This window comes from Salmo trutta, chromosome 13 (assembly GCF_901001165.1).
Source record: "Salmo trutta chromosome 13, fSalTru1.1, whole genome shotgun sequence".
In the NCBI taxonomy this organism is placed as follows: domain Eukaryota; kingdom Metazoa; phylum Chordata; class Actinopteri; order Salmoniformes; family Salmonidae; genus Salmo; species Salmo trutta.
Window position 1 is genome coordinate 37,500,238 of NC_042969.1, and position 10,499 is coordinate 37,510,736.

At 38.8% G+C, this 10,499-nt stretch overlaps 1 protein-coding gene across 2 annotated transcripts in view; it reads left to right on the forward strand.

The window, feature by feature from the left end:
* The first annotated feature begins 1,265 nt into the window (after positions 1 to 1,265).
* LOC115205748 (protocadherin-11 X-linked) overlaps positions 1,266 to 10,499 on the forward strand; it is a 332,013-nt gene continuing 322,779 nt past the window's right edge. The window contains exon 1 of one of the 2 annotated variants that reach the window (XM_029772033.1): positions 1,266 to 2,081. The gene's annotated coding sequence lies outside the window, so the exon portion shown is untranslated. The remainder of the gene's footprint in view (positions 2,082 to 10,499) is intronic. The other variant, XM_029772034.1, reaches the window with a different exon arrangement.

Here is a 10,499-nt window from a genome sequence, read left to right on the forward strand (position 1 = left end):
TGTTTCCCATAAGGATTTAAGGCATTATCACGTTGGCTTTGCATTTAAAACGTGACACAAGTCAGCAAATCATTTGGATTTGGGAATACATGATGCCTTCGGATCGTTTTCAGCCACTAATGAATTAATATGGGCATGGTCATGACCTCCCCTGTTAAGAAGTAACGTTTATTCGAAAAGTGAACAGTGCCCCCCCCTCTTTCTCAGGCGGTTATTGGAGCCAGATTGACTAGGCTAGGCTGGTGCAGTGCCCCCTCTTTCTCAGGCGGTTATTGGAGCCAGATTGACTAGGCTAGGCTGGTGCAGTGCCCCCTCTTTCTCAGGCGGTTATTGGAGCCAGATTGACTAGGCTAGGCTGGTGCAGTGCCCCCTCTTTCTCAGGCGGTTATTGGAGCCAGATTGACTAGGCTAGGCTGGTGCAGTGCCCCCTCTTTCTCAGGCGGTTATTGGAGCCAGATTGACTAGGCTAGGCTGGTGCAGTGCCTCCTCTTTCTCAGGCGGTTATTGGAGCCAGATTGACTAGGCTCGGCTGGTGCAGTGCCCCCTCTTTCTCAGGCGGTTATTGGAGCCAGATTGACTAGGCTCGGCTGGTGCAGTGCCCCCTCTTTCTCAGGCGGTTATTGGAGCCAGATTGACTAGGCTAGGCTGGTGCAGTGCCTCCTCTTTCTCAGGCGGTTATTGGAGCCAGATTGACTAGGCTCGGCTGGTGCAGTGCCTCCTCTTTCTCAGGCGGTTATTGGAGCCAGATTGACTAGGCTCGGCTGGTGCAGTGCCCCCTCTTTCTCAGGCGGTTATTGGAGCCAGATTGACTAGGCTCGGCTGGTGCAGTGCCCCCTCTTTCTCAGGCGGTTATTGGAGCCAGATTGACTAGGCTCGGCTGGTGCAGTGCCCCCTCTTTCTCAGGCGGTTATTGGAGCCAGATTGACTAGGCTCGGCTGGTGCAGTGCCCCCTCTTTCTCAGGCGGTTATTGGAGCCAGATTGACTAGGCTAGGCTGGTGCAGTGCCTCCTCTTTCTCAGGCGGTTATTGGAGCCAGATTGACTAGGCTAGGCTGGTGCAGTGCCCCCTCTTTCTCAGGCGGTTATTGGAGCAAGGCTAGGCTACAGCAGAGCCGATGCATCTTGTGGTGCTTGTGGTGGTCAACACTATACTCTACACACCCAGCTAAAACAATGCAGGGATCTCCTGTTTACAGTGCAGCTTTAAGAGGATGGGAGAAGATGGGAGCTGTATTGTTTACTGTAGGCTCCTCCTCTCACAGTGATGTCAGTCGGAGGCAGAGAGGTGGGCAGTACTGAGGGATCGGGTTCATACAATGCTACTGAGACTACTAGGCACAGCTTAGCACACTGATACAGCATACCGTCAGCCCTGCTGTAAGTGATGCCGCACTAAGGAACAATTTCACCCAAACTCCGTTGGGGGACAGAACACTACCCAGGCTACAGTTCATTTATGTGTTCTTTTTTGTTGTTGCTGTATAATAACATTTACAAAAATGAAAACAGTGCTGTCAGAACTGAAGTTTTCAGACATCGTACCAAACTGTTTCATTTTTTGCGCGCTCTTGGATGGAAGTTTATGCGCTTGTTAAAAAGCTTTAACACATGCTCAGTGAAACGGTCTTTCATACAAGCGGTTTTCACCATTTAATATCAGGAGAAAACATTATTATTATTTTTTTAACACACACACACACGTAGGGCCAGGGCTATTTCATGTGAATCAATCAACTTGGACCATCAGCATCTCTCCTGCCGCCCGTAATTGAACCCACGCTTAACTCAAGATATCTGAAGAGGAATTACGTCGCGCTCTTCGTGCTACAAAGTTATTCTGCAAGCAATGCTTGTTTTGCCTTTCGAATGTGGACCATAGACTTTTTTAGGACATGGATCATTTTCTGTAGCGGATAACCCTATTGATTTGCGTTTTATTTGATTCCCGCTACCCGAAGAGGATCTTTTTCTCTCCCCTATTCCACTTCAGTGTAATTATATGGCACTTCTTCTAAAGCAGTGATGTCGCTACGTGACGGGAATTGCGATTGATTTTACATATTCTGTTTCAAGGGATATAAGGTAAGCATTATTATTATCCTCACTACAGTCAAGTAAAAAAAAAAATAGGAAACAACATTAATTTATAGTATGAGTTTATTTAATTCTCAATACCAGCCTACAAGTTGTCAATGTCTCATATCATATGGAAATGTTATGTACATTTTAAGAGGAAATTGTTCAACCTATATAGAGGTAAATACTTTATGATGTCGGTATCGCTAAAGGAATCCGAATGGACCACCAATTTACGCAAACCTGCCGACCATCTGCCGCATCGCAGTTGATTCGCATCCCTCGATAACTGGGGTTGCATGCATGCCACCGTAATGTTATCAAATCATTTATAGATAAAATCACAATAATCGCATTCAGTGTTAAAACAGAGGACCCCCATTGCGCCATGTCTTTACGCATCGGATTTGGTCAGTCACATCATCCATAGTGCAATTAACGTTCAGTTCATCATAGCTATAGTGGACGCCGTTATAGTTATGGTCACGACCTATTTCAAAACATTTATATTTTCTTCAAGCAGCCTATAGGGTATTACTGACTATACTTTTCAACCATAGCTGTCGCATGACCATTATTGTCGGTCGGTCATGAGTTATTCAATCCGTGCATGGTCAATATAGCTACATTGTTTTCAAATTAAATGTTTAATATGGGCAAGCTAGGCTAGTGCATACTATTCGACAGGTGCGTTTTTTTGACTGCATGTTTATTAAGCAAGTTAGCGTTTTTTCGTCAGGAATCGCAGAACGGTCACTAGCTGGCACAGTCACCTAACCCTAACCTTAACCACGCTGCTAACCCACATGACAGTTAATGAGTATCCTAACTAAGCCAGAACTCCCTGGCCAATAGCATTATGGATAATGCACACAGAGACTGGCAGGCAGCTTTCAACTTCGGGGGGCATTATCTTCTTTACCATTAGCATTGCCAATACGTCCGTTATTTGATATTGGACTGATTAGTGCTCTTGATGAACACATATGCTGTATACTAAACACAGTATCCATACGCTCCATGCTCGAAAACTACATGCAATAGGCTATAAGGGAAGCTAAGACACCATATTCATGCTCAACGTTCCCGGTGCTTAATTTTATTCACAGGTCAACAGATCCGCCAGTCTCCATCTCTCCACATAGCCTCTAAAACAGCAGGCGATGACATACTGTTATTGAAGCTTAGGTCGATTTTATTATCTAACTAACCATAGACCTGCCTATACCTTTTATGATAAAATGGAGGCTATTCATATTTTATTCACGGATGTTATCCAGATTGATTGGTTAATGATTTCCTGACTTAGATGACATGCCTGAATTTACTCTTAGAAAAATGTTTTCTGATAATTGATATGGATTGCAGTGTAGGCTAACAGAGATTGATAAGGCTTTTGTGCTTAGATCTAAACTTGTTTAAAAGTGTTCATAATCTTAGTTTTATATACATTCAAATGTGGGCATATACCACTGCTTAGTTGTCCTTAGTTGTGGTAACTAAGCACTGCTTAGTAGTCCTTAGCAACCACTGCTTAGCAGTCCTTAGTTGTGGTAACTAACCACTGCTTAGCAGTCCTTAGTTGTGGTAACTAACCACTGCTTAGCAGTCCTTAGTTGTGGTAACTAACCACTGCTTAGTTGAATGATAAACCATTCTTCAAATGGTAATTAACCATTGCTTAGTTGAATGATAAACTATTCTTCAATGGTAATTAACCATTGCTTAGTAGTCCTTAGTTGTGGTAATTAACATTACTTACTAGTCCTTAGTTGTGGTAATTAACCATTACTTACTAGTCCTTAGTTGTGGTAATTAACCATTACTTACTAGTCCTTAGTTGTGGTAATTAACCATTGCTTAGTTGAATGATAAACTATTATTCTGCTAATTAAGTATGACACCTGAGTATTTCACCTGGATGTGCAGTTTTATATGTGACTGGTGTTGCCTCTTACAAGTCCACTAATTGATAAGCAGTTGGTTTTACATTGCAATATGGTTTTATAGATGCTGAAGCTATTGCAATAGTGTCCAAAACAATGATACTTCAGTCACATGCTTCAAAATGTAGTTATGAATGGCTCTCCTCTTTCCCCTTTATTATATTTATGATATTATTAATATATATATTTTTAATATTATGATTAATAACACCAATAACTTTCTCCTAATATCCTGTTATATGTATGTACCTGAAATACTCCATTATCCCTGCACATTGTACATTTGGTATTGGCACTGACCCTATTCTATTTTATTAATTATTTCTTGTGTTTTTCTTATATATATATATATATATATTATTATTATTATTAGTTATACCTGTGTTGATATTAATTACTGCCCTGTTGGGTAGAGCATGCAAGTTAAGCATTTCACTGAACTTGTGCATGTGACAATACAATTTTAACTATCATTGTATTTGAATTGTATTGTCACACACATTATGTTTCAGTAGCCTAACTTCCACAATGATTCAGAACGATACAGAATAATTTGCACCTGCGTAATGTAATGTCTGTATCATAGAGCATGGCCACCATCAAACACATGAACAATTATGGTATCAATTGTGTAAAATGTATTTATTTTAACAGTATAGTCTTCCCCGACTATTTGGCTAACACAACGAACATGTTTTATTTAATCCTGCTACACTCAACAATTTTTTTCTCCAAATGCATAGATGTAAAAAATACGGGTTACCAAGCAAATGGTTTCTCGAGAATTCTAGGAAAGGAATATATATATATATATATTTCGTTTGCTTGCTGTGCCCTTTCCTACAATTCTCGAGAAACCCTTTGTTTGGTAACCAGTATTTTTATATATATATATATATATATATATATATATATATATATATATATATATATATATACATATATATATATATATATATTGAACTAATACTATTCACAACTCTCGATAGCTACCAAGAGTTATTCGACTATCCAATCAAACGTTTGAATTTCAAACGGTTGAAAAGAGGTCAAATGAGAGGTCAAATGAGGTCAAATGATAATGATCTTTATATTGGCTCTGGTTGTATTCTATGTGTAGTTAACTAACATGTCCCTTTACTGCCCTCTAGAGGGATTTACAGTAATATCAGATTAACTGACGTGACAAGATGTGAAGGATTTTCATGCCAATTTATGTGAAGTTATCACGTCTGTGTTGGTGACTGTTAATGATGTATGGAATATCTTGATGTCTTCTTTCTTTTATTAAATATAAATTATTTTTGATTATTATTTAATCGTGTTGACATTTCTAACTAGAAAATAATGCAAAGGAAATGTGAAATGTTTGATTTATTTTCCCTTGGGATTGATATATGATTGAAGCATTTACTGTACATTGGGTCCTAAATTAGATTTTTCACAAATTTGACTGAAGAATTAAGACATATGGACAAGGTATTTGTCTTAGCTGAACACAAATAACGAAGAGTAAATATGATTTAGCTATTTTACAATGGTTCATTCTTATCAGTAGGAACCCCTTTGGCATTTGGAATTTCATCTGCCCCAGCTATGAAGACCAAAGTCATTACTCAGTCAAGAGAAATCTACCATTATTCCTCTTGTGACAACTAGATAAGGAAACTTCCAGGCTGAAGATCTTTTAAAGGGAGACTGAATAGATCTTGACAATAAACCTGTCTGTCTGCCAGTCTGTCGACGATCAATGGAACCAGGAGAGATAGAGCCTGGCGTTACCAAGACGATCAATGGAACCAGGAGAGATAGAGCATGGCGTTACCAAGACGATCAATGGAACCAGGAGAGATAGAGCATGGCGTTACCAAGACGATCAATGGAACCAGGAGAGATAGAGCCTGGCGTTACCAAGACGATCAATGGAACCAGGAGAGTTAGAGCCTGGCGTTACCAAGACGATCAATGGAACCAGGAGAGATAGAACCTGGCGTTACCAAGATTGTGTCCCTTTGCAAGTCCAGCTTGCAATGCATTAAGAAATATCTCTTAATGTACAGTACCAGTCAAAAGTTTGGACACACCTCATTGCAGGGTTTTCCTTTATTTTTACTATTTTCTACATTGTAGAATAATAGTGAAGACATGACAACTGATATAACACATATGGAATCATGTAGAGACCAAAAAAAGTGTTAAACAAATCAAAATATATTTTAGATTTGAGATTCTTCAAATTAGCCACCCGTTTGCCTTGATGACAGCTTTGCACACTCTTGGCATTCTCTAGAAAATAGTACAAATAAAGAAAAACCCTGCAATGACGTGTGTCCAAACTTTTGACTGGTACTGTATATCCATGGAAACCCACATCACAGTTTTTTGGATAGAGAAGTTTGTTGCTGCTACTCCATTTCTGGAGTCACTCCATCAAACTTCCGTTTAAGATGCCAGATCAATAGATTCTTTGGGAAGGTGAAGGTGTTTCCCCCCCTCTCTCCTCTTCCACAGGTCAGTCTGATAATACTACACTGCCCGACTGGCCTGTCCATCATATTGTCATGTAAAGTGATCCAGGAGCTGTCTGCTACAACCCCCCCCCCCCCCCTCTTGCTCAGCTCTGTCTCCAGAGAGAGGAGAGAAGCAGAGTTGTCTGCTGGATTAAACCTCTTGTCTACGGATCAAAATAACTTTTTCTTGAATCGAGTGAAATGTTTGCATGGAAAGATGTTCTGCTTGATTGACATTGAAACTTCACATTTTCTCTCTACATTATTTTCCCAAGTCTTTGTTGCCAAACTGTACATGTTTTGCAATTGTAAAAGTTGAAGCTCATTGCTCAATCCCATTAGATCCAATGTATAGTTTTGAAGAGAATGTTATCATTATCCATGGCTTGGTTCAGCCTTGGACTCGTCTTCACACGTGGCATTGTGAATAGTAATGAAGCCTTCTTTCTCTCTAGGAAAAGTGCCAACTTCAAAGTCAAGCAAATCACAACCCCCATGCAGTGTCTCATTCATATGACATCACAACACTGTTATATTGGGATCCATACTGCAGAGAGTCACCTTCAAATAGATGTCTGTCATGTAGATACCGTCAGCCATGTTTTTCTAACCCAACAGGCTTATAATGAGTTTAATCCTAACCCTATAATGAGTCTAAACCTAACCCTATAATGAGTCTAAACCTAACCCTATAATGAGTCTAAACCTAACCCTATAATGAGTCTAAACCTAACCCTATAATGAGTCTAAACCTAACCCTATAATGAGTCTTAACCTAACCCTATAATGAGTCTAAACTTAACCCTATAATGAGTCTAAACCTAACCCTATAATGAGTCTCACCCTAAAGCCCTATAATGAGTCTAAACCTAACCCTATAATGAGTATCACCCTAAAGCCCTATAATGAGTCTAAACCTAACCCTATAATGAGTCTCACCCTAAAGCCCTATAATGAGTCTAAATCTAACCCTATAATGAGTCTCACCCTAAAGCCCTATAATGAGTCTAAATCTAACCCTATAATGAGTCTAAACCTAACCCTATAATGAGTCTAAAGCTAACCCTATAATGAGTCTAAACCTAACCCTATAATGAGTCTAAACCTAACCCTATAATGAGTCTCACCTGAGTTCTTCATCAGGAAGAATGACATTTGACATTTTAGTCATCCAGAGAAACTTCCAGGAGCAATTAGGGTTCAGTCAATTAGGGTTCAGTCAATTAGGGTTAAGTAAATTAGGGTTCAGTCAATTAGGGTTAAGTGCCTTGCTCAAGGGCACAACGACAGAATGGTTCACCTTGTTGTCTCTAACCTCTAGGCTAGACAATAGAAGGAGAGTTGGAAAGTTCTCTGGTTGAAAAATTGTCAAATAAGATTATAGGATGCAACAATAAAACATGTTGCTATTCTGGCTGATTCCAAACAAGTTAAATTAAATATTGAAAAAATATTTAATATATTTTTTTCTACTTTTGAGATGCTATTATGGCATTTGGATGTCACCACCATCTCAATGTAAAATGTCTCTATTGTAAAGTTTTAATACAGTAGTTATAGATCTATTCTCAAGACAGTATACTAGCACTGTTCCAATGCAGATAGTGTTTTCATAAGGCATTCACGGAACGCTTCTGAACACAGCTGTGCATAATCTCTGAGATGGATATTAAATAACGGCGCTGGGCGGGGAAATGAAAGGTAGATTGATACTCTCTTTATTACCTCCTAACCAATGTGCTGTGGCTGTCTACATCTCCTATAAAGCTTATTGTAAATGCTCAGAGATCAGATGGGTAGGCCTGGAATGCAGTGGGACATGAATAACAAATTCATATGTTAGTGATTGGATGCAAATTGTTGGAATTTATTCAAAATAACTTTGAAAAGCTAACCGTTATGGAAGACAGTTCCTCAGACATCTACATTTAACCCCAATGTTGTACAGCTGTGTGGTGTTGTGTATTATTTATTTAAGATGTCTTGCCAGGTTTGACATTAAAAAAGGGGTCACGAATTATACGGAAGTCGTATTGAGACTACAGTCTCTTTTACAGATGAGCCCTGCATAAATAAATCAAACACATACAATATATACAATTACAAAACATATTAAGAATAACAGACACATTTATCAACTTAGTGGTTTCTGATCATCACTCTGAACTGACTAAGAGGGAGCAGAACATCTCATTTCAGAGAGCTCTGGAAGTTGTTCCACACGAAGGGGCCAAAAAAAAAAAGAAAAAAAAAGCAGCTTCACCTAACTCTGTGGAGACCGAAGGGGCCTCCAGTGTTATCCAAGCCTGAGACTGGGTTTGGTCATTTGTAAGTCTAAATTGAATTAATGATGATAGATACACAGGAAGTTTCTGCATGAGTGCTTTGTAGATAAACACAAGAAAATGCGGCTCTCTCCTTACATACAAAGAGGTCCAACCCACTTTTTGATACAAAACACGATGGTGAGTTCTATAACCATCACCAGTAACAAACCTAATGGCACAATGGTGAGTTCTAGAACCATCACCAGTAATAAACCTAATGGCTCAATGGTGAGTTCTAGAACCATCACCAGTAATAAACCTAATGGCACAATGGTGAGTTCTAGAACCATCACCAGTAATAAACCTAAGGGCACAATGGAAAACAGCATCTAGTGTTTTAAGTGTAGTTGCTACTGCATGCATATATATAATATCCCCATAATCTATAATAGACCATAAAAACTTCTAAGGATCTCTACAGATCGGTGTCCCACCCGCGGGATGGTTTAGCTAATGTGTGCTAATGCGATTAGCATGAGGTTGTAAGTAACAAGACATTTTTCCCAGGACACAGACATATCTGATATTGGCAGAAAGCTTAAATTCTTGTTAATCCAACTGCACTGTCCAATTTACAGTAGCTATTACAGTGAAATAATACCATGCTATTGTTTGAGGAGAGTGCACAGTTATGAACTTGAAAAGTTATTAATAAACCAATTAGGTACATTTGGGCAGTCCTGACAGAAAATTTTGAACAGAAAAGCAATGGTTCATTGAATCAGTCCAAAACTTTGCACATACACTGCTGCCATCTAGTGGCCAAAATCAAAATTGCGCCTGGGCTGGAATAATACATTATGGCCTTTATCTTGCATTTTAAAAATGATGTCTAAAAAAAAAAATACAATTTTTATTTTATTTTTATTTGTATTATCTTTTACCAGATCTAATATGTTATATTCTCCTACATTCATTTCACATTTCCACAAACTTCAAAGTGTTTCCTTTCAAATGGAATCAAGAATATGCATATCATTGCTTCAGGTCCTGAGTTACAGGCAGTTACATTTGGATATGTCATTTTAGGCGAAAATTGAAAAATAATTTTAAAGTGTCCTGGACAATATGCTTCCTATAAACTAAAGTCAGACATTTTGCTTTGTTTCTGTAAAAGAAACTAACCTTGAACTTCAACTTCTTAACCAGCTCAGTGAAATGTTTTTTAAATGACAGTTTGTCATCAAGCCAGATACCAAAATGTTTTTAGAAAGGAAATCAATCAAATTGTGTACCGTTCAAACTAGTCGTTGCAAATGCATTTAAATCTGCATCCATTTGGGACCTAGAAAAAAAAAAAATGCATTTTGGTTTGTTTGCATTTGGCACTAACTTTAGATCCAATTGTGATCTCTGCTGTGGTTGAAAATCAGACTTCAAATGTGAAAAGGCTTGGTCCACTGATGGAGTAATGGAGTACAACACTGTATCATCTGCATACAAATCAATATATATATTTTTTACAGCATTACCAATGTTATTTATATTGATTGTAAACACTAGTGGGCCGAGTATTGAACCTTGGGGCGGAACTCCGATTTAATCCATCTACCGTGATGGCCTGAGTTCTGTCACTGAGAGGACAGTTTTTTCAACCGAATAACATGGTCTACATTACCCTATCAGGACAGATTATTCAAT